Below are 11,507 nucleotides of genomic sequence, written 5' to 3'. Positions count from 1 at the left end.
ACAACTCTAAATTTTGACCAGAAACATCAACCACCGACTTATCTCCCAAACTTATAATGTTACTAACTGTAGAATCACTTTTGGAACCTCCATCAGTGTCTCCATCATCGATTAAATTAGCGGGCATTATATACTTCGATTTCATTTCATTGCATCTGATAGCTTCCATTGAAAAACCCGCACGAATCAAAGACCCACACAATATATCGGTAAAATTATATCAGAAAAAAAAAATCAAATATCAAAGCTTTCGATATAAACATGTAATGTTATGTAGATTTAATGTTATTTTCTTAATTAGTTGTCCTATTATGTTTCAAAAAAAAAAATTGACATAACTTATATTATTCTTTTTAAATTTGTTATTCACTATTTATTTATTAATAATAATATACATTCTTAGTGAATTACTTTTTTGTTTATACATGTCAAAATCTTATTGAGAAAACACGTATAATATAAGTAATGTACAATGAAAAATAGATTAGTTTTGTTAATTTTCCTTTNTAATAAAAATAAAAATTTGAAAATTATAATCAGGATGGTATATATAAGTCTTAGATAATTCAGATATACAAAATAGAAATTTTATATACAATCCAAAACATGACATATGTCATAATCACGTTAAGGATCAACGATCTATTTACTCTTTAGAAGTATCAAATTGTACCAAAATAACTTAAAACTATGACCTCGTCTCAAATATTCTCGAATCATAAATTCTCAATTTATTTTTACCTGAATCAAAAGTTCTCATAAATGTCTCCATATACATGGTTTAAACGGTTTACAAACCTAATCCGATAGAAAACCACATAAATCCGGTTTGAAACCAATTTTCAAATGGTATATCGTTCCAACTTCCAAATTTGAAACCGCTTCTCAATTACTCGATCAAACAGCTCTTGTTTCGGTACCAAAATCATCAACATTATTCAGAAAAGACAACTCTAAATTTTGACCAGAAACATCAACCACCGACTTATCTCCCAAACTTATAATGTTACTAACTGTAGAATCACTTTTGGAACCTCCATCAGTGTCTCCATCATCGATTAAATTAGCGGGCATTATATACTTCGATTTCATTTCATTGCATCTGATAGCTTCCATTGAAAAACCCGCACGAATCAAAGACCCACACAATATATCGGTAAAATTATATCAGAAAAAAAAAATCAAATATCAAAGCTTTCGATATAAACATGTAATGTTATGTAGATTTAATGTTATTTTCTTAATTAGTTGTCCTATTATGTTTCAAAAAAAAAAATTGACATAACTTATATTATTCTTTTTAAATTTGTTATTCACTATTTATTTATTAATAATAATATACATTCTTAGTGAATTACTTTTTTGTTTATACATGTCAAAATCTTATTGAGAAAACACGTATAATATAAGTAATGTACAATGAAAAATAGATTAGTTTTGTTAATTTTCCTTTTTTAATTTAGAATTTTTTTTAGATATAAACATGTAAATTTAATTTAGATTTAATGTTATTTTTTAATTAGCTGTTTTGAAAAATAATAATTTTTTGACACGTGTCAACATCTCATCAGTGTACTTGACACGTGTAATGATCATGTTAATGACTAATTGGAAAACCTAACTTTATATAATAAGATTTTTAATATAATAAAAAGATTAGTTCAGACTTCAATTCAAGTTTTTTTCCAGAGACTGCCTTCACAAATCTTGTCGCAGTACTCAGTGTCCGAAATTGGCTAACCATAGAGACATTAATTTTTTTTTTATTTTTTTTGTGCAAACAAAGACATAAAATTTAATGTGTTAAGTTATATAGTATAATTAAACGACCAAATATGGATGGCACATAGTATATTTATCTTAGTTTTTTTTTTAAATATAATAAGATTATAATTATCTTATGTTTTATCTATTTTACCAAGCTTGAAAACTATAATTTATGATCGTTAAAATTGACATGTGTCACGATCTGATGAGTTAATAACTTTGATATTTAATCGTTAAAATTGGTACGTGTCACGATCTGGTGAGTTTTTAACTTTAGTCTCTAATCGTTAAAACTAACACGTGTCACGATCTAGTGAGTTACTAAATTTGAGAACCAAGGTTTAGATAATAAGATAGAGTATAGTCTATATACAATTATATTCTTGCTTAACTAGTGGATGATTCATCTATAGTATATAGTAATCTCCCACGTTATACTGGAGATTAATTTACTACTCTATAAATTAATCTATAACCCTTTTTTTTTTTTAAAAAAAAAACTTTATATTAATAACATTGGGATATTCTAAAAATGAGTTGGGCCTTGAAAAATTACATGGTTTCAACAGTTATAAAAAGAGGAAAACGGAGGACGTTGTCGTCGCCGGAAAAAACGACACTTGCCAGAAAATTACACGGTTTCAACAGTTACACGGTTTCGATCCCATCTCCTGCTGTCAGAAACTACACTTGCTCAACTTAGCAAACAACTCCTGCTCCCGCAGCTCCTCCAGAACGGCCCTCAAATGCAGTGCATGTTCCTCAGGACTCTTGGATTAAACCAGGATATCGTCGATGAAAATGATGATAGACACGTCCAGAAACTCCTGAAACACGCTGTTCATCAATCTAATAAATGTTGGTGGTGCGTTAGTCAACCCAAACAACATCACCACAAACTCATAATGTCCATACCTCGTCCTGAATGTAGTCTTCCTCACATCTGCCTCATCTATCGAGATCTGATGATAACCCGACGCCATATCTATCTTGGAGAACAAAGTAGCACCTCTCAACTGATCCAACAACTCATCGATCCTGGGAAGAGGGTACTTGTTCTTCATAGTGACCTGGTTCAAACCTCTGTAATCAATACACAAGCGGAAACTCCCATCCTTCTTCTTAACAAATAACATCGGCGCTCCCACGGTGATACACTAGGATGGATGAATCCCTTGCTCAACAGATCCTCCAACTGCTTCTTCAACTCTGCCATCTCTGCTGGAGCCATCCTGTAAGGAGCCTTGGATAACGGTGTCGTCCCTGATTCCAGTTCAATCATGAAAGGATCAGACCGAGATGGCGGTAACCCCTGCAACGACTGGAACACATCCTCAAAATCCTCAACAACCTGAATAACGCTAACCATAGACTGCCCTACTGAGTCTAGCATCGATATAGTTACCAAATAACCCTCACGGCCCTTCTCGATCATCTTCCCAGCCTGCATGGCCGAGATTACGAGACTCCTTGAAGTCGGTCTAACTCCCTCAAAAACCAACTTCCCTCCAGGACGCTCAAACTCCACTCTACCCCGATGGCAATCAAGATGAACCATATGCTGATGTAGCCAATCCATCCCGAGAATAACATCATACAACTCCACTAGACTGATAAGCAAATCCGCTGGCCACAACTCTCCTGCGATCTGAATATCAACACCCCTCGCCCGTCCAATGACCCTCAGGAACTTGCCTCCAGCAACTCTGACAACTCCCGCTCGCTCCCCGGGATCTCCTCTGATATTAGCACTTTCTGCGCACTCCGTAGTAATGAAGCTATGAGTAGCTCCAGAATCAAACATAATGTCGGACTTAAACCCGCCCACCAACAAGGTCCCTACACAAACCTCATGTGTTGAGAACCTAACACTTTAACACAAGCAAAATATAAAATCTGAACCTATTGAAATTCACAAGTTTAAGTACCATAAATTATAACTGTGACGTCTCGGCACTGGTTCCACAAGTCTTGACAGTCGTGTAAACTCGTGGTGCCTGCTCAATCTGTGCTACCTGCTGCACTCTAGGCTGCACCACATGCTGCACCGCTGCCACTGCCATCTGCTGCAACTTGGGGAACTTGGGCTTGATGTGCCCAGGCTCTCTACAATGATAGCATACACGAACCGCTGCCTGAGCCGCACGCGCTGCACTTCTATGGGGACAGCTAGCTACCCTGTGCTCCAAACTACCACACCCGTAGCACCCTGCACAACTCGGTCTCTGCGTAGCTTCCCACTTCCTCTTGGTTCCCTGACAGGCTTGCCGCCCTTGCCGGAACCCCCATGGTGATGAGCCTTCCTAGGCTGCACCACCAGACTAACCGTCACTGCCTGTGCCCAGATGTCCTCCTCAATCTTTGCTGCAGTCTCAACCAGCTCTACACGAGTAGCATAACCCCATCCTCTACAGTGAACCCTCAAGTCATCACGTAGGACCCTCATAAACCTCCTGATATGAGCATCCTTAGACTCTATAGCCCGACCCCCATACATCAGAAGCCGACTGACCTCCAAGTCAAGCTCCCGCACTGACCGAGTCACCTGAAATAGCTGAAGGAACTGCACTTCCAACCGATCTAGTGCCTCTCTAGGAAAATACTTGCGGTTGAACTCCAAGACGAAGTCAGCCCAAGACATCTCCCTCTGAACTCTCCTAGCAGCCACAAAACTCCACCACAACTGAGCATCGCCTGTAAGGTTGTGGACTGCTATATCCACCAAAAACTCCTCAGGACATCTGAGAGACTGGAAGTTACGTTCCACTCTCTTTCTCCACGCATCAGCAACAGTAGGATCAATACCTCCCGAAAACCGCTCGACACCAATATAGTTGATCTCTCCCAGCATACTGACATAACGAGAATGAACCCCCACCGCCACTGGCAGTACTACCTGTGCCTGAGCCGGACCCACTCCCGGTATCCGCTCCAACAGCTGTGTCAATAAGCCCGCCAATTCAACACCTCCTACAAGGACTCCACCCGTTGGACTCCCACACCCGGAACCCTAGCATCACTGGCCACTCGAGGACCAACACTGCCCCCACCGGTCACACTCCTGGATCCCTCCTGAAGGCCCTGCGACTCGCCAACACCCTCAGTTGTCACACTCTGGTCCACAGTATCACTAACTGCTGGGACTCTGCCCATACCGCGACCACGACCGCATCCACGTCCACGATCGCGTCCTTGACCACGACCAGCAACAACATCCTCTCTAACCATCTGCACTACCATGAACAGAAGGCTAAGCACGCAATTAAACATAACATAAAAACATACACTCACCCTGGAATCACCCTGGGCGTTCGGTAGAAACCGATCAAACCGAACTGAACAACCCGACATTTTCGGTTATCGGCGCAAACCGAATAGATTCGGTGTAACCGTTCGGCACAATTGATTTTGGCAATCAGATTTCGGTGTGGTTTGGTACGGTAATCGGATCTGATCGGTTATACCTAAATCGAGATTCTGCAGCCATATATAAGGCTAATAACATAACCCATTAACCCTAATACGTTTTGTTTGTCTTCTTTGGCTGCCTCATGCGAGTCCTCACTCCTCAGATCCAAAAAATCCATCCATTCAACACTTCTCCGATCCTATATAGGTAAGCTCTTCTTCTTTCTCTTTAATTCTATGTTTGATTCTTTACTATGTATGTTCTTCCTATATCTTTATAACTTCTCATTAAATTTGGAGAATTATAGGGTCAGAGTGTCAACATCGAAATCAAAAATTATCTATTATTCTTCTGGGTTTGTCACTTTTTTTAGGGTACTAGTGTTGATGTTTGTCTTCCTCGTTGTTGTAAGATCTTAAATGTTGTTTCTTTTGCTGTTTGGTGATTTTACTTTCACTGGTTTATTTAACCGATTCTCATTTGGTGTTGATGATGTCAGGTGAAAAAGTGGACGCCCAGGAACCGTACATCTTCACCGTCTCACATCGCCGTCATAGTTGGCCGCAACCACAGATCATTCTCGAAAACCCTAATATTTCTTGGATTTGTCCATTTGGGCTTGTCACTATTGGACTTGTTTTCAGATCCATTTACTTGGTCTTGACCTATGTTTTAGGTCTGTGTAAATTTTTATTTGTTGATTTAAGCCCATTTATCTTGTTTTTTTGTTTATTCTGTTCAAGGTAACCGAATAAGAAAAAAGTTGGTTTGAATTCGGAATTGATTTAAAACGTGATAACCGACCCGAATAAACCGTGTAACGATTGACCCGAACAAAATTTAATTTCTGCTCAATTCGGCATGTATTATCAAAAACCGAATTTTCCCAAAGCCGAATAACCCAAACCGATTAACCCGAGATCGCCGAACACCCAGGGCGACAATTGACTAACTCACATAATCAATCAAGACATGTAAATCTCAAAACATCTACAGCACAAAGCCTAGTGAACCCAAACCTAGAACCATAAGGTCTCTGATACCAAACTGAAACATCTACAGCACAAAGCCTAGTGACCCGTTTTTTTTAATAATAATAAATACTAATACTAAAATATAAATAATAAATAATAATCTAAACTAGTGGTCCTATACCCACTAGCCACCTAACCACAGACAACCAACAACGGAAATAACCAACGATATCATTAAACCAAATATCAATATATAATAACCAACATCCAATAAAGTCATAAAACATGAACCATCAACCTAACAATGTTCTAATAACTCATCTCTAACAACCTAACAGTAGTTAGACATAAACAACGAGAAACTAGAACATCCTCCTCTTCATCGTCTTGATTCCACGATCACACTTTGCCTTTGCCAGCACCACAAACACAAATTGAGATGCATAAGTATTTTATAAACACTCAGTAAGACAATCCTCCCATCTACTGGGCTATACACACAAGCAATAGAGACATCACTAACCATCAACCATCAATCAATAACCAAACAATAACAAAACAAGAATATGCATCGACCGACACTACCCTTGCATCGACCGACACCAACTAAGATTGCATCGACCGACATATGCTTGCATCAACCGATGTAAGGTACACTTGCATCGACCGATGTAAGGTACACTTTCATCGACCGACACTCACACTGCATCGACCGACGCATGCTTGACATTGCACAAAAACCCTAGTTGCATCGACCGACGTCTCCACATGGCATCGACCGATGCTCCTAGGTCAAACGCGCCGTCCTCGCATTTGCATCGACCGACGCACAAAGTGCATCGACCTATGCGCATGCCGAGCATTGTTATTCCATGAAGCTTCTCGCCGGATGTTCGTTCCTACAACAACAAAACTCGATCCCAAGCCACAAGAAAGCTTCCCAAAGTCCCAAATAACATTCTAACAAGCCGGACAACACATAAACAAGCAGATCAGAGAAATCTCCAGCTTAGATAAGCCATGGTCATGTACTTACCTTTGCCAAGAAGATTCTGAACCTCAAACAAGCAAAACCACGCTCCTACAACAATCCCAGCTATAGACTCTATAGGAACAACCTCAAATCTCCCAAAAACCTCAAGAACACTTAAGAATTTTTTCCTCTCTTTCTTTTTCTGCAGAAACGGCCAAACCTCGGCCAACCCACGAGTTTCTGCTTTTATAAGCGATTCCAGGGTTTCCTAACCCCAAAACGCAACGTTTAACTTAAACTCGTCCGCACATAACCGACCTTGCATCGATCAATGCATCCCCTAAGCCGGGATTCCGGTTCACGGATGTTACATCCATTACTTCCTGTAGAATTGGTAAATGCCATTCCCTTGTGGCCGGATTAATTAAATGATTAACCATTAAATTTGGATGCAATAGTCGACTCCTACAATTCGCGGGTCTAGGATGTTGATCGGGAATCCAAGGTTCCGTCATACCTAAATGTTAGAAACAGTTCTCACGATCCACCTTGCTCCTCGGATTACTAAGTCTTTGGTAGAGAAAATACTCTCCCAACCAAATGACGGTAAATACGGCTTTTTAGCCAACAAGGGATGCTTGTTCCTAAAGGATCGACCCTGCATCACCCGGGCAAACAAGGAATTCAGAAATTGAATTAATCGCCAATACTGTTTAGCAAGATACGCATAATTTAATTTATCCATGGCTCTAAACCCAACCCTCTATTGGCTTTTTTCTCACATAACTTATCTCAAGCCAACCAATGTACTGTCGGTCTCTATCGCTGGAGCTCCACCAGAAATTAGAGATGGTACTTGTTAACTTGGATGTGAGATCAAGAGGAAGTTTCAAAAATGACAAAAAATGGGTTGGGAGCGCCAGATAACAAACTTAATCAAAAATTTCCTTCCCACCCTTTGTTAGATGTTTCGCTAACCGACCGTTCACCCGATCATCCAACATGTCACAAACATAGCTGAAGACCTTATTACGTGATCCCTGAAGACCTTATTACGTGATACCCATACTTTAGCCTATTACAAAATCTACTTTGGCGAGATGCCTAAATAGTTTCTTTACCAATTGATCTAGAGTCTTATTCATTATGATAAAAATATTTTCCTTATATAAACCTAACGCACACATTATTAATGTTTAATTAATCATTGTTGAGGTATTAAAAACTTGATCTTTATTGTCTTCTTTATCAACGAAATTTTGTCCTTTTCAGTCACCGACTCACCGCCAAACTTAGTTTCTACTCGTTCATCATCTTCTTTTTGACAAAAGTTCCACATAATAGACTATTTTGTTGATAAAGATTTTTTTTTCTTTGCTATTCTATTTTTTTTTTAAGAGATATCATTTTATATCAAATTACAGGAGAGCTTCATTACAGATTTGTTAAATATCAAATTCCCAAAAAAGCAATATAGTATGGTTGGAAGTGTTGGAACCAAAGGTTCCTCTTCTGAAGGTGAAGTCGAATTGGTGTCGAGGTTGTCAAGTCTTATAAGCCGTTATCATGTGGGTGATTGTCAGAACTGTGCGAGTGAGAATAAAACACTGAAAAAGATCATGTGATGATTTGAAGAGACGGTAAACAAGTCTTTAAACCTTCCCGGACATAGCAAACCGACTGTCGGATAAGGATGGACTCATATGCCTAGTGTGAGGACCTGAGGTCCATTAATGAAGGTGAGCCTATGGACTAGGAATGGACATGGGACCCAGTGAGAGGTGGCGGTCGGGGCATTATAAGTGGTATCAGAGCAAAAACCTAGACGAGTGTGGAGTCGAGTGGACTCACACCGTCAGGGGTGACGGTCTTGGTGTGCAACAAGGACGTTGCGGTCATTTAGTGGGGATGAATTGTGACACTCCGGTTTAAGGGACATGCGGAGGGGTTTAAATGAATTGATTTGTCCACCTGCGTCACCAAAGTGCACTTATCTTTTCGGTCAAGGATCCTGAGAAAACTCCAGAGTTGAGCGTGCTTGAGCTGGAGTAGTTTTAGGATAGGTGACCTTCCGAGAAGTNATGAAAGGATCAGACCGAGATGGCGGTAACCCCTGCAACGACTGGAACACATCCTCAAAATCCTCAACAACCTGAATAACGCTAACCATAGACTGCCCTACTGAGTCTAGCATCGATATAGTTACCAAATAACCCTCACGGCCCTTCTCGATCATCTTCCCAGCCTGCATGGCCGAGATTACGAGACTCCTTGAAGTCGGTCTAACTCCCTCAAAAACCAACTTCCCTCCAGGACGCTCAAACTCCACTCTACCCCGATGGCAATCAAGATGAACCATATGCTGATGTAGCCAATCCATCCCGAGAATAACATCATACAACTCCACTAGACTGATAAGCAAATCCGCTGGCCACAACTCTCCTGCGATCTGAATATCAACACCCCTCGCCCGTCCAATGACCCTCAGGAACTTGCCTCCAGCAACTCTGACAACTCCCGCTCGCTCCCCGGGATCTCCTCTGATATTAGCACTTTCTGCGCACTCCGTAGTAATGAAGCTATGAGTAGCTCCAGAATCAAACATAATGTCGGACTTAAACCCGCCCACCAACAAGGTCCCTACACAAACCTCATGTGTTGAGAACCTAACACTTTAACACAAGCAAAATATAAAATCTGAACCTATTGAAATTCACAAGTTTAAGTACCATAAATTATAACTGTGACGTCTCGGCACTGGTTCCACAAGTCTTGACAGTCGTGTAAACTCGTGGTGCCTGCTCAATCTGTGCTACCTGCTGCACTCTAGGCTGCACCACATGCTGCACCGCTGCCACTGCCATCTGCTGCAACTTGGGGAACTTGGGCTTGATGTGCCCAGGCTCTCTACAATGATAGCATACACGAACCGCTGCCTGAGCCGCACGCGCTGCACTTCTATGGGGACAGCTAGCTACCCTGTGCTCCAAACTACCACACCCGTAGCACCCTGCACAACTCGGTCTCTGCGTAGCTTCCCACTTCCTCTTGGTTCCCTGACAGGCTTGCCGCCCTTGCCGGAACCCCCATGGTGATGAGCCTTCCTAGGCTGCACCACCAGACTAACCGTCACTGCCTGTGCCCAGATGTCCTCCTCAATCTTTGCTGCAGTCTCAACCAGCTCTACACGAGTAGCATAACCCCATCCTCTACAGTGAACCCTCAAGTCATCACGTAGGACCCTCATAAACCTCCTGATATGAGCATCCTTAGACTCTATAGCCCGACCCCCATACATCAGAAGCCGACTGACCTCCAAGTCAAGCTCCCGCACTGACCGAGTCACCTGAAATAGCTGAAGGAACTGCACTTCCAACCGATCTAGTGCCTCTCTAGGAAAATACTTGCGGTTGAACTCCAAGACGAAGTCAGCCCAAGACATCTCCCTCTGAACTCTCCTAGCAGCCACAAAACTCCACCACAACTGAGCATCGCCTGTAAGGTTGTGGACTGCTATATCCACCAAAAACTCCTCAGGACATCTGAGAGACTGGAAGTTACGTTCCACTCTCTTTCTCCACGCATCAGCAACAGTAGGATCAATACCTCCCGAAAACCGCTCGACACCAATATAGTTGATCTCTCCCAGCATACTGACATAACGAGAATGAACCCCCACCGCCACTGGCAGTACTACCTGTGCCTGAGCCGGACCCACTCCCGGTATCCGCTCCAACAGCTGTGTCAATAAGCCCGCCAATTCAACACCTCCTACAAGGACTCCACCCGTTGGACTCCCACACCCGGAACCCTAGCATCACTGGCCACTCGAGGACCAACACTGCCCCCACCGGTCACACTCCTGGATCCCTCCTGAAGGCCCTGCGACTCGCCAACACCCTCAGTTGTCACACTCTGGTCCACAGTATCACTAACTGCTGGGACTCTGCCCATACCGCGACCACGACCGCATCCACGTCCACGATCGCGTCCTTGACCACGACCAGCAACAACATCCTCTCTAACCATCTGCACTACCATGAACAGAAGGCTAAGCACGCAATTAAACATAACATAAAAACATACACTCACCCTGGAATCACCCTGGGCGTTCGGTAGAAACCGATCAAACCGAACTGAACAACCCGACATTTTCGGTTATCGGCGCAAACCGAATAGATTCGGTGTAACCGTTCGGCACAATTGATTTTGGCAATCAGATTTCGGTGTGGTTTGGTACGGTAATCGGATCTGATCGGTTATACCTAAATCGAGATTCTGCAGCCATATATAAGGCTAATAACATAACCCATTAACCCTAATACGTTTTGTTTGTCTTCTTTGGCTGCCTCATGCGAGTCCTCACTCCTCAGATCCAAAAAAT

This window comes from Camelina sativa, chromosome 8 (genome assembly GCF_000633955.1).
Source record: "Camelina sativa cultivar DH55 chromosome 8, Cs, whole genome shotgun sequence".
NCBI classification, from domain to species: domain Eukaryota; kingdom Viridiplantae; phylum Streptophyta; class Magnoliopsida; order Brassicales; family Brassicaceae; genus Camelina; species Camelina sativa.
Note: the sequence above shows the minus strand (reverse complement) of the source record.